The sequence below is a fragment of the Panthera pardus genome, unplaced genomic scaffold (assembly GCF_024362965.1).
Source record: "Panthera pardus isolate Hobbes unplaced genomic scaffold, ASM2436296v1 HiC_scaffold_25, whole genome shotgun sequence".
Taxonomy (NCBI): domain Eukaryota; kingdom Metazoa; phylum Chordata; class Mammalia; order Carnivora; family Felidae; genus Panthera; species Panthera pardus.
Window position 1 is genome coordinate 39,098,142 of NW_026526821.1, and position 14,435 is coordinate 39,112,576.

Below are 14,435 nucleotides of genomic sequence, written 5' to 3' on the forward strand. Positions count from 1 at the left end.
AATAACAACACTTGTGCAAATACTTAATTTTCATGAAAAGCTTTGTTTCTGAGGTGCTCAACAGATGACATATAAAATGTAATGAGACAAACTAAAAACAACTTATACCACCAAGTTCCTAATTTTTCTCACAAGCTCACAAGCTTCTAGCAATCTTGGCTTAACAACAGTAATTATGGTATGGCAGAACATATCTCAGATTAGGGAAAAATGAATCATTTAAAAATCAACACAGAGATTTAAAGAAAATCTGAGAGTCGGGTGGCTGACATAAACACCTAGATTCATACTGTCAGGTAAAAATCTGTACTTTATTCTAAAATGGGGAGGGGCATAAGTCTTTCTTTTCTAATATAAAACATAAATAGTAATATAAAAAGTGACTTAGCTGCCTAATCCAAAAAACTGGTGTTTCTCAAAGTGTGGTCTGCAGACCAGGGTTTGCTACCAGTGTGCAAGAGATTATTATTTCATTAATATTTTAATTGGTTTGTATACACATTTTCAATAAACAATGTGTACAACTTGTGTAATTTTTTTTCTATTTCCTTGTTCTGTTTCTATTTTTGAAGCAATTTTTATCTATTAAATATAATAAAAAATTGAGCTTTTATTTTTATCTTTCATTCATAGTTCCATACTTCCATTTTGTTTGGGGTTTAGTTCTTTGGTTTGGGGTTTTGGTTCATTTGCACTTTACAAAATAAATAGTCAACAATGGATTGAAAATTTTTTTAAGTTGGTTCTTTACACCAGAGGTGGTCTGAGAAGCACTGCAATATAGTATTTTAACTTCTTTTAATTCTTGGTTAAAAAGAGTCCCTTGAGTTAGTATCGAAAATCTATGAAGAACTTACCAAACTCAACACCCAAAAAACAAATAATCCAGTGAAGAAATGGGCAGAAGACATGAATAGACACTTTTCCAAAGAAGACATCCAGATGGCTAACAGACACATGAAAAGATGTTCAACATTGCTCATCATCAGGGAAACACAAATTAAAACCACAATGAGATACCATCTCACACCAGTCAGAGTGGCTAAAATTAACAACTCAGGAAATAACAGATGTTGGCAAGGATGTGAAGAAACGGGAACTCTTGCAGTGTTGGTGGGAATACAAACTGGTACAGCCACTCTGGAAAACAGTGTGGAGGTTCCTCAAAAAATTAAAAATAGAACTACCCTACGACCCGGCAATTGCACTACTAGGCATTTATCCAAGGGATACAGGTGTGCTGTTTAGAAGGGATGCATACATCGCCATGTTTATAGCAGCACTATCAACAGTAGCCAAAGTATGGAAAGAGCCCAAATGTCCATCGATGGATGAATGGATAAAGAAGATATGGTATATATATACAATGGAGTATTACTCGGCAATCAAAAAGAATGAAATCTTGCCATCTGCAACTACGTGGATGGAACCGGAGGGTATTACACTAAGTGAAATAAGTCAGTCAGAGAAAGACGGATATCATATGTTCTCATTCATATGTGGAATTTGAGAAACTTAACAGACGATCATAGGGGAAGGGAAGGAAAAATAGGATAAAAACAGAGAGGGAGGCAAACCATGACTCTTAAATACAGAGAGCAAACTGAGGATTGGTGGAGGTGGGTAAAATGGCTGATGAGCTTTAAGGAGGGCACTAGTTGGGATGAGCACTGGGTGTTATACGTAAATGATGAATCATTGGATTCTACTGAAACCAGGACTACACTGCATGTTATCTCACTTGAGAATAAAAAATAAAAAAATAAAATAAAATAAAATGAAGTAAAATAAAATAAAATAAAATAAAAGCTTGATAGAAAAAAAAGAGTCCAGTGAACTTTTATCACAGAACATTTCATTTAAAGGGCGCTCTGTGCTTATAGCCCTGACAGAAGGATTCTCTCTCTCTGTCGCTCCTCCACTCACACTGTCTCTCTCTCAAAATAAATAAGCTTTAAAAAATATATATTTTTTTTAAAAAAGGACAAATAGAGGTTTTTTTATGTTTATTTATTAACTTTGAGACAGTGTTAGCCTGAGTGGGGTGAGGCAGAGAGGACGAGAGAGAAAGAATCCCAAGCAGGCTCCCCACATCCATTCACAGCCCAATGCAGGGCTCACTCTCCCTAAGGATGAGATCATGACCTGAGCCAAAACCAGAGGTGGAGGCTTAACTGACTGAGCTACCCAGGTGTCCCTAAAGGACAGATAGTTTTAAATCAAAAAATATATTTGCTGTTGTACTAAAATGTTTATATATATTCATAAATGCAGGAAGAAAATTTGGATTACAAAAGAATGCTGATATTGATTAAATAAACATGAATTGAAATGCCTGCTTTTGTTTTGTGGTGATTGCTGACTTTCTAAGGAAGGATTCTATTCTAATGACTTCACTTATTTGACTTAGGTTATTTAGTTATTTCTCTTTGGTTATTTCACTTATTTGACTTTGGTTACTACTTATTCATGTGTCAGTTGACCAAGTGGATTTTTTTTTTTATTTTTTTTCGAAGTGGAATTTAAATGATTAGCATACATGCCATCATGTCTGACCCAGCCATGAAATGAGCTTAGGCCCAATAGTCCCACAAACACAGGTGGAGTGAAAACTCAGGCCTCGGAAAATTAAGAGTTTCAGTTAAAATGAACACACATCCAAGCAGTATGAGTTATTAAACTTCAAGCTACTCTGACTCACCATTATCAGATGCATTCTTTCATAAGTAAGAAACTGAAACACCTATATTTTACAATGAATAAGGTTGATGTAACAGCATTTTAATATATATGAGAGATTTAAAAACATTGCTTCTCAGGCTTATCTGAAAAAAATAAAATGTGGAAGATGAATTAATATGCTATTTCTTGAGCAATCTACCATCCCTCAGAGAGAGAATATCTGAAATATATTTAGCTAATCATGTCATCTCCATAAACTCCTCCAAAAATGTTGGCCCGAAGGTTCTGCTGGACTAGAAAAGGAACTTAAATACACAGGCTATCCAATGTACAACTCTGGCCTCCAACTCCCAATGGTTACCGGAATGTTTTGAGTTCAATTAGAAATGAAGCAACTTCTACTCCAACATCAGTTTTTGTTTAACTCAAAACCTATTAAAGGTCTGACCTAATAAAGAGTTCCAACAAAAGACTTAAAAAAAAAAAAAAAAAAAAAAAAAGACAACAAAGGTCAAATGGGCAAATCCCAGTTCATAGAAAAATTATACAACGGTTTAAACAGATCAAAAAAGGCTAAACCTCACTCAAAAGAAAGATACAAAACAAAACTACACCCAAATGCCATTTTTTAACTTGGGTTGGCCAACATCCAAATTATATCACGTTTTGAGGCAATTGAGAATCAGGAGTTCTCACACACTATAGTAGTAACCTAAAGATGACAAAACTGAACAAGAGCAATTTGGCAAAATCAATCAAAATTAGGAATGCACGCTGAAGGATTATTTGCAATAGTAAAAATATGAACCAACAATATGTCTTAATGTAAGTGGTTAAAAATAAAAGCATCCTTTGGAAAAAATGAGAATATTCTTGATAAAGAAATACAGATTGACTAATCTTAAAGATATTTTGGTAAGCAAAAAAGGCATAGTACAGATGTACATGCAATACCATATTTTGAGGGAATGGGGAAAAAGTAATACAGCTAAATATATACGCAAAGTACAAATCTGCAAGAATATGCCAAAAAAAAAATACTATAATAGTAGCCACCAGAAGAAGATTTGAATGACTAATGGACAAAAGTGGGGTGGAAATTTATTGTTCATAGTTTATACCTTTCAATTCTTAAAAATCTAAACATATTATTAAAAAAAAAAAAACCACCTCTTTTTTTTTTTTATGGAAACATGAAGTAACTAACTAAATCCAAGTTCCAAAATAGAGCAAGCCTATGAGATCTCACTTAAAAACTTCAGTAAGGGAGGAAATGTCATATGCTGAAACTTCTCAATACTCATCCCACCCAGGGCAGGAATAGACAAAAACATGGCCAAACCAACAATACTGCCCAAGAAGTCTGTTTTTGTTTTTCTGGATCTTGAACTTCTGAGGCCACACAAACTACAGGTAATCCAAAAAAAAAAAAAAAAACAAAGAAAAAAAAAAAAACAAAGAAAAAGGAAAAAAAAAGATCATAGTGTTTGACCCCTACAGTTCAGACTAAGGAGTAAAAACTAAATCATTTCTGTAGACTAACATCAAATATCCCTGGTATTATTTTTTATCACATTTGTACTAATTGTTACAAATCATTATTTGAAATTGATGAAGCATACTTACATCAATATATTGATCCACAAGAAAAATGTCTAACATTTCAGCCAAGCTTTGAGGTAACATTCAATACACAAAGTTTCCAATGAAAGGAGATGCACAAACATGTTATAGTTTTACACAACAGAAAACAATTATATGGTTCATTTTTATAATGCTTTTATTTATGAATAATATACCTGAATGTGGACATTTTGCAATTTTCCACTAGTGATGATATTAAAATTCATTTTATTATTTCTAACAAACACTGGTAACTTGTCCATCTTCCGAAACAAAGTTAGCATATGACCCAATAATTTCACTCCTAGGTATATACTCAAGAGAACTGAAAACATAGCCACACAAAAAAACTGTACATGAATGTTTTTGGCAGAATTATTTATAATAGTCAAAAAATGATTAACAATTCAAATGTCCAAGAACTGATGATAAACAAATATGGTACATTCATATAATGGCATATTATTTAGCCATAGAAAAAATAAGTACTGATACATAGTATGGCATGAATGAACCTTGAAAACAATCAAAGAAGTCAGACACAAAAGGCTGCATATAGTATGCTTCCATTTATGTGAAATGTCCAGAGTAGGCAAGTCTAAGGAGACAGAAAGTAGATTAATGGTTGCCTTGGGCTGGGAGGCTAAAGGGGAATTGGAGAGTGACTGCTCATGGGGGCGGGCTTTCTTTTGATGGCAATAAAAATGTTCTAAAACTGATTGTGGTGATGGTTGCACAATTCTGAATATACTAAATGCCACTGAGTTGTACACTTTAAGTGGATAAATTATATGATAAATGAATTCTATCTTAATAAAGCTGTTTGGAAAAAAAACAAACTTCCTGCTTCACATAAATTGTATCTTTTCCAAGTTACCAAACTTAATGGCCTTTTCTGCTTACAACCCTTGTTCTCTAGATCCCCTAGAGGTCTCCTAGATCCCCTGCTCTTCATGGCCCTCTGACCCTTCCCAACTTCGTCCTCTTACATGACTCCCTGTCCATGGACCAATTCTCAAATTTCAGCAATTTCATCCACTGCCAATCTTTCAAAACAATCATCCCTCAGTAAATCAGATGATTTGCAACTCTCTATCCTGTCTCTTGAGCTCTAGCCACCAGTCTCCTGCACAGCTCAACCTGGATCCTCTTCACTCTTAGCCTACCCAAAACAAACTCATCTTTCCATAGAAATCTAGTTCTTTACACACTACTCCTTATTTTGCTTAATAGCACTAATTTTTTTCTAACACACCTTCATGTCATCTAGGACTATACCTACTTTCCAAGTCCTATAAGTTTCTCCCTCAAGCATTTAACTTCCTTTTCCCTACTGCCTTGACCCTTGTTCAGCTCACATACCTCTTAGCATAAATGTTACAAAAAGCATTTTAACTTTTCTCCCCAAATCCAGACTATTGTAAAACAACCAACTACAAAAGGCTGCCAAAATAAATCTCATAAAAGGACAACTCCAATCAAAACGAATAGCATGCCAAAAGACATGAACAGACAATACGCAAAAGAGGAAATATAAACTCGATATCCAATATTAAGGGAAGAATATTCAAAAAAATACAAATAAAAATGAAATCTTCCTAACTAGCACTGTACAGCCGCCATAAACTGATGTAACCATTTGAAAAGGAATTCGTCAGTATCAGGAGACTTAAAATGTGTAATTTTGTATATACTACCTTTCCAGAGATACTCTGTATGAACTAGTCTACACTAAAGCACAAGTAACAATAATACTGTGGATACCTCTAAGGAGAACTCAGAGACTGAGGGGCAAAGATGAAAGGAAAACTTGATTTTCTAATAGCTTTATGTATTTGATTTTTTTTTTTAAACCATGTACTATCTACAGGTTTAAGTTAGCCATCTCTGAGACTAAGATGAATGTAAATTAATCTGATTATCAAGGCCAGAAAAGAAACTCAGAATAAAACATTGTTTCTGCTCTAGGGACTTTGAAGACACTGATTTAAGGTCTAAATCTTGACCCCATTTCTCTCAAAGACTGTTTTATTTTCCTACTGCATGTGATGACACTTTTTTTTTCTTTACACCACTTAGAAAACTACTGCATGTCCTGTTTGCCCCTGGTGTTGAAGTTTTTCACTCTAGATTTATTTAGTCTTTTAGAAACAGTTGAAAGAATAATAAGTCAGGGAATCCATTCATCTTATAGCAAAAGGCTTTTATAGAAATACAGCCCTTAAGCTATAGCAACTGATGGATAAAGAAACATTTTGCCACTCTTAACATCATGACATTGAAGGTTTAATGCCTCATTCAATGAGCTCCAAAACACACTTATTTCATCTTTGACCCAATAATTTCAATTTTGAGAACACTTTCTACCAAAATAACTTCAAACACAAAAAAGACTTTATGTCTTTTATGCTGTGTTTAACACAGGATAATATAGAAAAACAAAAATCTGGGAGTGACCTAAATATCCAACATAGAAAAATGGTTAACAAATGATAACCTTTATTATTTATGGTCAATATGTTTTCAACAAGGGTACCAAGGCCATTAAATGAGGAAAGGATAGTCTTCAACAAATGGTGCTGGAAAAACTGGATAGCTACATGCAAAAGAATGAACTTGGAATCCTACTTATTCCTACCCACCTATTCCTTGAAATACACAGATCAAGAACTAAATGTAAGAACTAAAACTATAAAATTCTTAGGAAAAAACATAACCTCGTCTTTGACAATGGTGTTACATAGGACACCAAAAGCACAAGCAACCAAAGAAAATATAAATAAATTAGTATTCACCAAAAGGTTAAAAGGACACTATTCAAAAAGCAAAAAGAAACCCCACAAAATGGAAAAAAAAAAAAACCACTGCAAATTATATATCTGATAAAGGACTTGCCTCCAGACTATATAAAGAACTCATATAACATCAAAGTTTTTAAAATCTCAACATAAAAATGAGCAAAGGAATTAGACTGACATTTCTCCAAAGATACAAAAAAGGCTAATAAGCATATGGAAAGATGCTCAACATTACTAGCCATCAGGGAAATGGAAATCAAAACCACAGTGAGATACCATTTCATAAGCAATAGCATAGCTGTAATTCAAAATAGATAATAAGTGCCAACAAGGATATGGAGAAATCAGAACCCTCTTATCCTGCTGGACAGACCACTTTGGAAAACATCTGGCAGCTCCTCAAAAAGTTCAATATAGTTACCATATGACCCAGCATTTCCACTCCTAGATATATACCCAAAAGAACTGAAAACCTATAACCACACAGAAACCTGTACCTGAATGTTTACATAATTATTCATAATAGTCAAAAAGAGAATTCAATTCAAATGTCCAACTGATGATGGATAAACAAAATGTGGCATATTCATATAATGGAATATTATTCAGTCATTAAGAAGGAAAGCAGTACTGATACATAATACAACATGGATGAACCTTGAAAACATTATGCTAAGTAAAAGAAGGCAGACACAAAAGGCCACATATTATATAGCTCCATGTGCATGAAATGTCCAGAATACGAAAATCAATAGACACAAAAGTGGATTAGTGGCTGCTAGGGACTGGGGGATCAAACGGGGAAGTGATTATAATGGGCAGTTTCTTTTGGAGATGATGAAAATGTTCTGGAACTATATAGTGGTGATAGGTGCACAACTCTATCAGTATAGTAAAAACCAATGAAATTTACAATTTAAAAGGATGGGTTTATGGTATGTTAATTATATCTAAAGGGGAAAAAAAAGATCAATCTATGCAATGGATGCAATGTACAAAAATTATGCTTTTTGGTTATAACCACACTTTATACACACACACTATAATCACAAATAGGTTGAGAATTTGCTATTAAAAAAAAAAAAGGAAAGGGATCAAAATGCTGGGTTGGTAAAACTACAGGTGATCTCTTTATAATTATTTCTGCGTTCTCCAGATATTCTTTAATAAGCATGCACTGCTTTTTACGAGTGGGGGTGGAGCTTTATTTAAAACAAACAAAAAAGGAAACTGTTTTAACTCCCGAGTGTATAAAAATTCCTTAGGTTAGTATTCAACGATCTCAGTCACATGGTCCCGAAAATACCTTTCCTTTCCCCTCCCCTACAGAGGCGAGTCAAGTTAAACTCCCTCCTTCCGGAAACACGATGCCCTCTATTTCCAGGGCTGCTCCAGCTCCTGTTTTCCACCCTCCTCTCCATCTTCTCGGTCCTTTCCTCCGCCGCCGCCTGAGCAGTAAATGCTAACGTCCTGACGGACCCTAACCAGGCCTCTTACACCACGGGGCTGCCCTGGCCCCAACCCGCCACGCACGACTAGGGTGCACACTCTCGGGTCTCTGCGAGCCTCCGACTCGGAGAACCCCGCAGCCCGCACTGCAAAGTGAGTGAAGGACAGTGAGGACTGCCCACACACAGACAGCCCCTTCCTCGGAGAAGGAATGAGACCGCCAAGCTGGAGCCAACGCTGAGAAGGGGACCGACACGGGCGCCACGCGCGACCGAGGGGCCGAGGGACGTCCCGGATCCGCTCCTTCAGCACCGCCCCAGGCAAGTGGGCATCATGCGCGCCGCCCCCTCCCGGCCCCGGAGAGGATGTCCCGGTGAGCGTACGGGGCCTGGACAGAGGCAGCGCCGCCGCGGCTGCAGCAGCGCGGACAGCGTGAGAAAGAGGGACACTCACCCGCGTCAGCCCCGAGCCCTCACAGCACCGGAAGTAGTCACCGGCCCGTTGCCAGGGTGAGGAAGCGGGGCTTACGTCAAGCTTTTCCATTGGGCATGCGCCTAGCCACGTGGCCGGAAGCTTACGCCCACGCGCTGATCTGACTCTGCCCACTGCTGGCGAACGTTTCACCTGGCCGCAGAAGTTCTGCGTGGATTTCACCTGGAGCTTCGTTCTGAGCTGCGCAGGCGCTGTTGCCTATCTCCCCTCAACCTGCCTCTTAGTGAGCCGGAGTCCTGTGACTGTAACTGATCCGAGTGGTTTGGCAGACCAGCGATGTGATAGGACATGAAATTAGAGCAGCCATGATTTAATGAAGTGACACTTCAGAACTTAATTTTACTCCGTCTTTGCAGCCCCCCCCCCCCCGCCGCCCGGCCCCATACAGTAGGGAAAACTACAGTTCTGCCCGGATTCCATATGGGAGGTGAGGGCTAGCCCTGCCCTGGGGACAATGAAAGTGTAGATAACCTTTCTTTTACACGTAGCATCCAAGATCAAGATCCAGCAACAATGTAATCCCTCTAATGTTTCTTTGTAACTATTAACAAGAGTCCTTTAACAAGTAACCAACCACCTTTCAACCTGTTTTAGGAAGCAAAGATTGAAAGAAGTAAAGCAATAGCTCTATGGTCCCCAGACCAGAAGTTTAACTTGACCCTGGCCCTTGCTAGAAGTACAGTTTATGAAAAGAAGTCCCACCTCGCTGGGGTGTAAAATAAATAAATAAATAAATTTTTTTTAAGTATTTAATTGCAGATTGAAATAGACAGCAGTCCGCTTCTATCTGATTATCTAAAATTTTAAGACTGATGATACTATATCCTGTTGGTGAGGATTGAGAAAACAATCACTCTTGTTCATTGTTGGAGGAATAAAGATTTGCGCATATTTTTGGAGGGCAATTTGATGGTCATCTACCACAATTTTAAATGTACTTACCCTTTGACTCAGAAGATCCAGTTTTCTGTCTCCCTCTCTCTCAAAAAAATAAATAAATAAACTTAAAAAAAATAAAAAGGGGCGCCTGGTGGCTTACTAGGTTGAGCATCAGACTCGGTTTTGCCTCAGATCATGATTTCATGGTTCATCAGTTCCAGTTGGCATCAGACTCCATGCTGACAGTGCGGAGCCTGCTTGGGATTCTCTCTTCTTTGGATTCCCTCTCTCTCTCTGCCCCTCTGCCACTCTCCCTCTCTGTCTCTCTCAAAAATAAATAAATAAACTTAAATTTTAAAAAAAAAAGAAGAACCGCTTTTAAGAGTCTACCTACAATATTTCTATATGTGCACAAAGATATACATATTCATGCAAAAAAAAAAATACTCACCAGATAATGTCTACAAGTTTGGCACTGCTCAAGGAGGTTGATTGCACCATTGCTTGTGCAGGAGAAAAGGAAAAAACCAGAAACTTGAATTTCTATCAATATGGAATAGCTAAATAAGTTATTAAAACACAATGATGATCTAACCATTTTTAAGTACTAAAATGAAAAGCTATCAATGGCATGTGGTTAACTAAAAAAAAAAAAAATCCGAAATAATACTTAACATATAATTTACATATGTGTGTCTGTGTATTTATTTTTATTATATTTACATACATACATATACAATATATGTGGGAAATAGAAGGTCATGTACTAAAATACAAATGAAACTACTAACAGAAATAAGATTGGATTGAGTTGGGGTGAAATCGTTTTTGTTTTATTTAATTTACATCAGGATGCCAGTGCTCAAGGCCCATTTCTATCTACTAAGGGCACTTACATATAGCAGGATGCTATGGTCTAGGTTTTTAAGCCCATCAGGTGAAAAGCAGAAACAACACAAACAGTCTTTAGTAAGAACAGAAACAAGAGACAGTGGACTTGATCTCATAGGCTTCTGGTTTTGAAGTCACTGGATACAGAATAAGAAAAACATATTTCTTAAATGTTTTTAAAAATAAGTGAGGAAGTAGAAAAAAATAAGTGAGGGAGTAGAAAACCAAGCAAAGATTAAGAAAATACAAGGGGCACCTGGGCTCTCTGTTGACAGCACAGAGCCTGCTTCAGATCCTTTGTCCCCACCCTCTCACTCTGCACCTTCCACATGCACTCTCTCTCTCTCTCTCAAAAATAAAAAATAAACATTAAAAAAATAAAATACCTGAAAATTATCTGAAAGAATTGAAAAAATTAAAGATCTAAGACTAGAAAATTGTTCACTAAAATAATAATAATAATAACAGCATATGGGTTAAATATTACTTACGCACTACTTAAGAAAAAAAATCAAGCAAACTGGAAAGTAGATATAAAGAAATTACCCAGAATGAGGATCAAAGAAACGAAGAGGTGGAATATATGGAAGAGAATGTAATCGACACGGAAGAGAGAATGGTAAGGATAGAATGTCTAATATATATAACATTAGAATTCCATGAACATAAAAAAATGGAATGAACGAAGAAGATGTAATATTTTAAGAGATGACAGATATACTTAGGGTTCTTGAGTTTGAGACCTGCATCCAGATCTGTGCTGACAGCTCAGAGCTGGAGCCTGCTTCAGATTCTGTGTCTCCCTCTCTCTCTGCCTCTCTCTCTCTCTCTCTCTCTCTCTCTCTCTCTCAAAAAATAAATAAGTAAATAAATAAACATTAAAGAAAGACAATAGATATGAATTATCCAGAATTGATGAAAAACAGAAACTCTCATATTTGGGAAGGTCATGAATCTCAAGCTGGATATATAAAAGAAATCCAAACCTAGACACATAATACTGAAATTTCAGAATATCAAAGACAAAAATATCTTAAAAGCAACCAGAGACAAAATACCTAAAGAGAAATGATTAGACTGAAATTAGATGTCTTGGTTTAACAATTGAAGGTAGAAGATGAAAATGGTATTTTTGAATTACTGATAAAATATTTCCAAAGTCCTGAAGAAATGTCAACCTAGAATTGTTTACCCAACTAAACAAGCATTCAGGAATGAGAGTGTATTGAGGATATTTTCAGATGAAACCAAACTGAGAAAATTTACTATGAATCAAAATATTTATAAAAGATACAATTCAGGAGGAAGAAGATAATTCCAGAAGAATCATTTGAAAAGAAATGTTGACTTTGAGAATCCCAAGTTCTGAGCCTAAGATTCTTATGACAGGTTTAAAGAGTTGCCTTTATCTCCAGAGACTTAGTCTCTAATCCTCTGATATCTGTGCTATTTCTTTTTATGGTAAAGGATTTGACATATCACCAGCAACCACAGAATGTTCTATATCTGTAATATGTCATCTTACTGTTTTGGTATATGACAGTGCAGTGGATAATTTTTCTGAAATGGCCACACATTGTCCATCTCACATGCTCTTTGAACGATGAGACTTTGATACTCCTTCCATATAAAGGTGTGTCTACCTATGTTCCCCACCCTTGACACTCTGAGCCAGCTTGTGACTATATAGCAGAAGCCATGCCATGTAACTTCTGAAAAGCAATGCAGTTTCTTTGCAATTCTCTTTTGCTTAGATCCCAGCCACCATGCTCTGAGGAAGCACAAGCAACTGCATGGGAAAATCATATATTGACATTGTGACCAACAGCTCCAGGTAAGATCCCAGCTGGCAGCCAGCACCAACTACCAGACATGTAATTGAATGGGCCTTCAGAAGATCCGGTCTTCAGCCATGGATTAACTTCCAGCCTTTGAGTCTTCCCAGCTTAGGTGTCATGAGCAGAAACAGGCCATCTCCCCTTGCCCTTTCCAAATCTTGATAATGATAACAATGAAATAGCTTTTGTTTATGTTTACAGTACAAGTAGTACTTAGTCATAGGCTCCAACAACATAACCACAGTCCACTGGCTCTTATATTGAGGGCATCATGCCATGACCCTGACACTGAAAGCCCAAAGAAAGATAGCAATGGCTGGGAGGATGTCCTCATGATTCTGGACAACTCCAGTGCCTCCAGTTTGCCCATCTTATCTTCACTAACTAGTTATCTCTCTCTCTCTCTCTCTCTCTCTCTCTCTCTCTCTCTCTCTCTCTTTTGTACACTCCCACCATAGATAAGTCACATGGGGACTTTTTTCTTTATATTTCTACCAGTGACTTCTAGTGATGGAAGAGAAAGTTTATTACATAGTAATTGTAAGAGTAACCACTTATTACATGGCAGTAGTAACTGGAACAGATTTTGTTACTTAGAAGTGGATGAATATCATAACAAAACATAACAAAATAATGTAACAAGACTAAAACATGTGGCATTGCCTTTGGAACTAGGTGAAGCAACCTGAATGGGAGGGGATCCTAAAGGAGAATGTTAGAAATCTAAAAGGCCTTGAGGAGGCTGCACTAAGGGCACAAAGGGAGCTAAGGAAGATGTTGTTGAGAAGGGTCCCTTGTTACATAGGACCAAAAATTCGACCCAAGCTTTGGGGAACAGATACATACTATCCCCAGTGTGCCCTGCCTGAATTCCTGACCTACATAGTCAATCTATAAGCATAATAAAATAGTTGATTTTTTATATCATTGAATATGGAGCATTTTTTAACAGCAATATTAAATGCAACAGGCAGAAATAGAAAAGATGTTCGTAGTTTTTAATGCATAGATAAATCACTATGTTGTACCTCTGAAACTAATGTAACATTGTATGTCAACTATACTGAAATAAAACAAATAAACAAATAAATAAATAAATAAATAAATAAATAAATGCATAGATAGGCTCCCTTCCATTGATAGGACAACACTGTTACCGACTGCATTCCCAGAATTTAGCTACATGTAGCAATCACTTCCCAAAGCTGTTCTGCAAACCTTTATCTTGGGCACCCAACCCAGACACCTCTCTTGACACCCTCTAGCAGTTTAAGTAAAAGTAACAATCTTCTATCTAACCTGCCTTCATACCCAATTTTTCAGATTTCTAACCTGTGTCAGTGCAGTTGCTCTAAGGTCTTTTGAAATATTAAGGATGGGCAGTTATCTAATCAATTCATGGAAGTTGTTAAATATAAAAGAAAGGTTTCTACTAGTTAATCTCCTTCAAGAAAAATCTTACCTCCCCATTCTCCCTTCTTTCAACTCCCAAACAAAAGCCAAAAGCTAACTGAGGAAAAAGAGCAGGGGACATGCATGGATGGTAGGCTGCAAAAAACAATAGATGCCCATTGTCCAGGATGCTTTGAATGCAACTTCATAATTCTTTTCAATATAGGGTCAGGGTCTTTCCCCTCCCAATAACGTTTATATCTGCCAATGCTATATAATCTACTTTTGTGAATTCAATGCAATTTCAGCAAACTTAAAACAAATTATTTGTTTGGAATTATTAACTCATTATTTTATATTGTTTAGAACACATAACATGTCTCCACGTTTA

General features: G+C 36.6%; 1 protein-coding gene across 9 annotated transcripts in view; it reads right to left on the reverse strand.

Moving 5' to 3' along the window:
• The window catches only part of TASP1 (taspase 1), a 310,802-nt gene extending 301,691 nt beyond the window's left edge, over positions 1-9,111 (reverse strand). For all 9 annotated transcript variants that reach the window (XR_008417792.1, XR_008417793.1, XR_002083857.2 and 6 more), the window contains exon 1: positions 9,006-9,111. The gene's annotated coding sequence lies outside the window, so the exon portion shown is untranslated. The remainder of the gene's footprint in view (positions 1-9,005) is intronic.
• Positions 9,112-14,435: the final 5,324 nt, after the last annotated feature.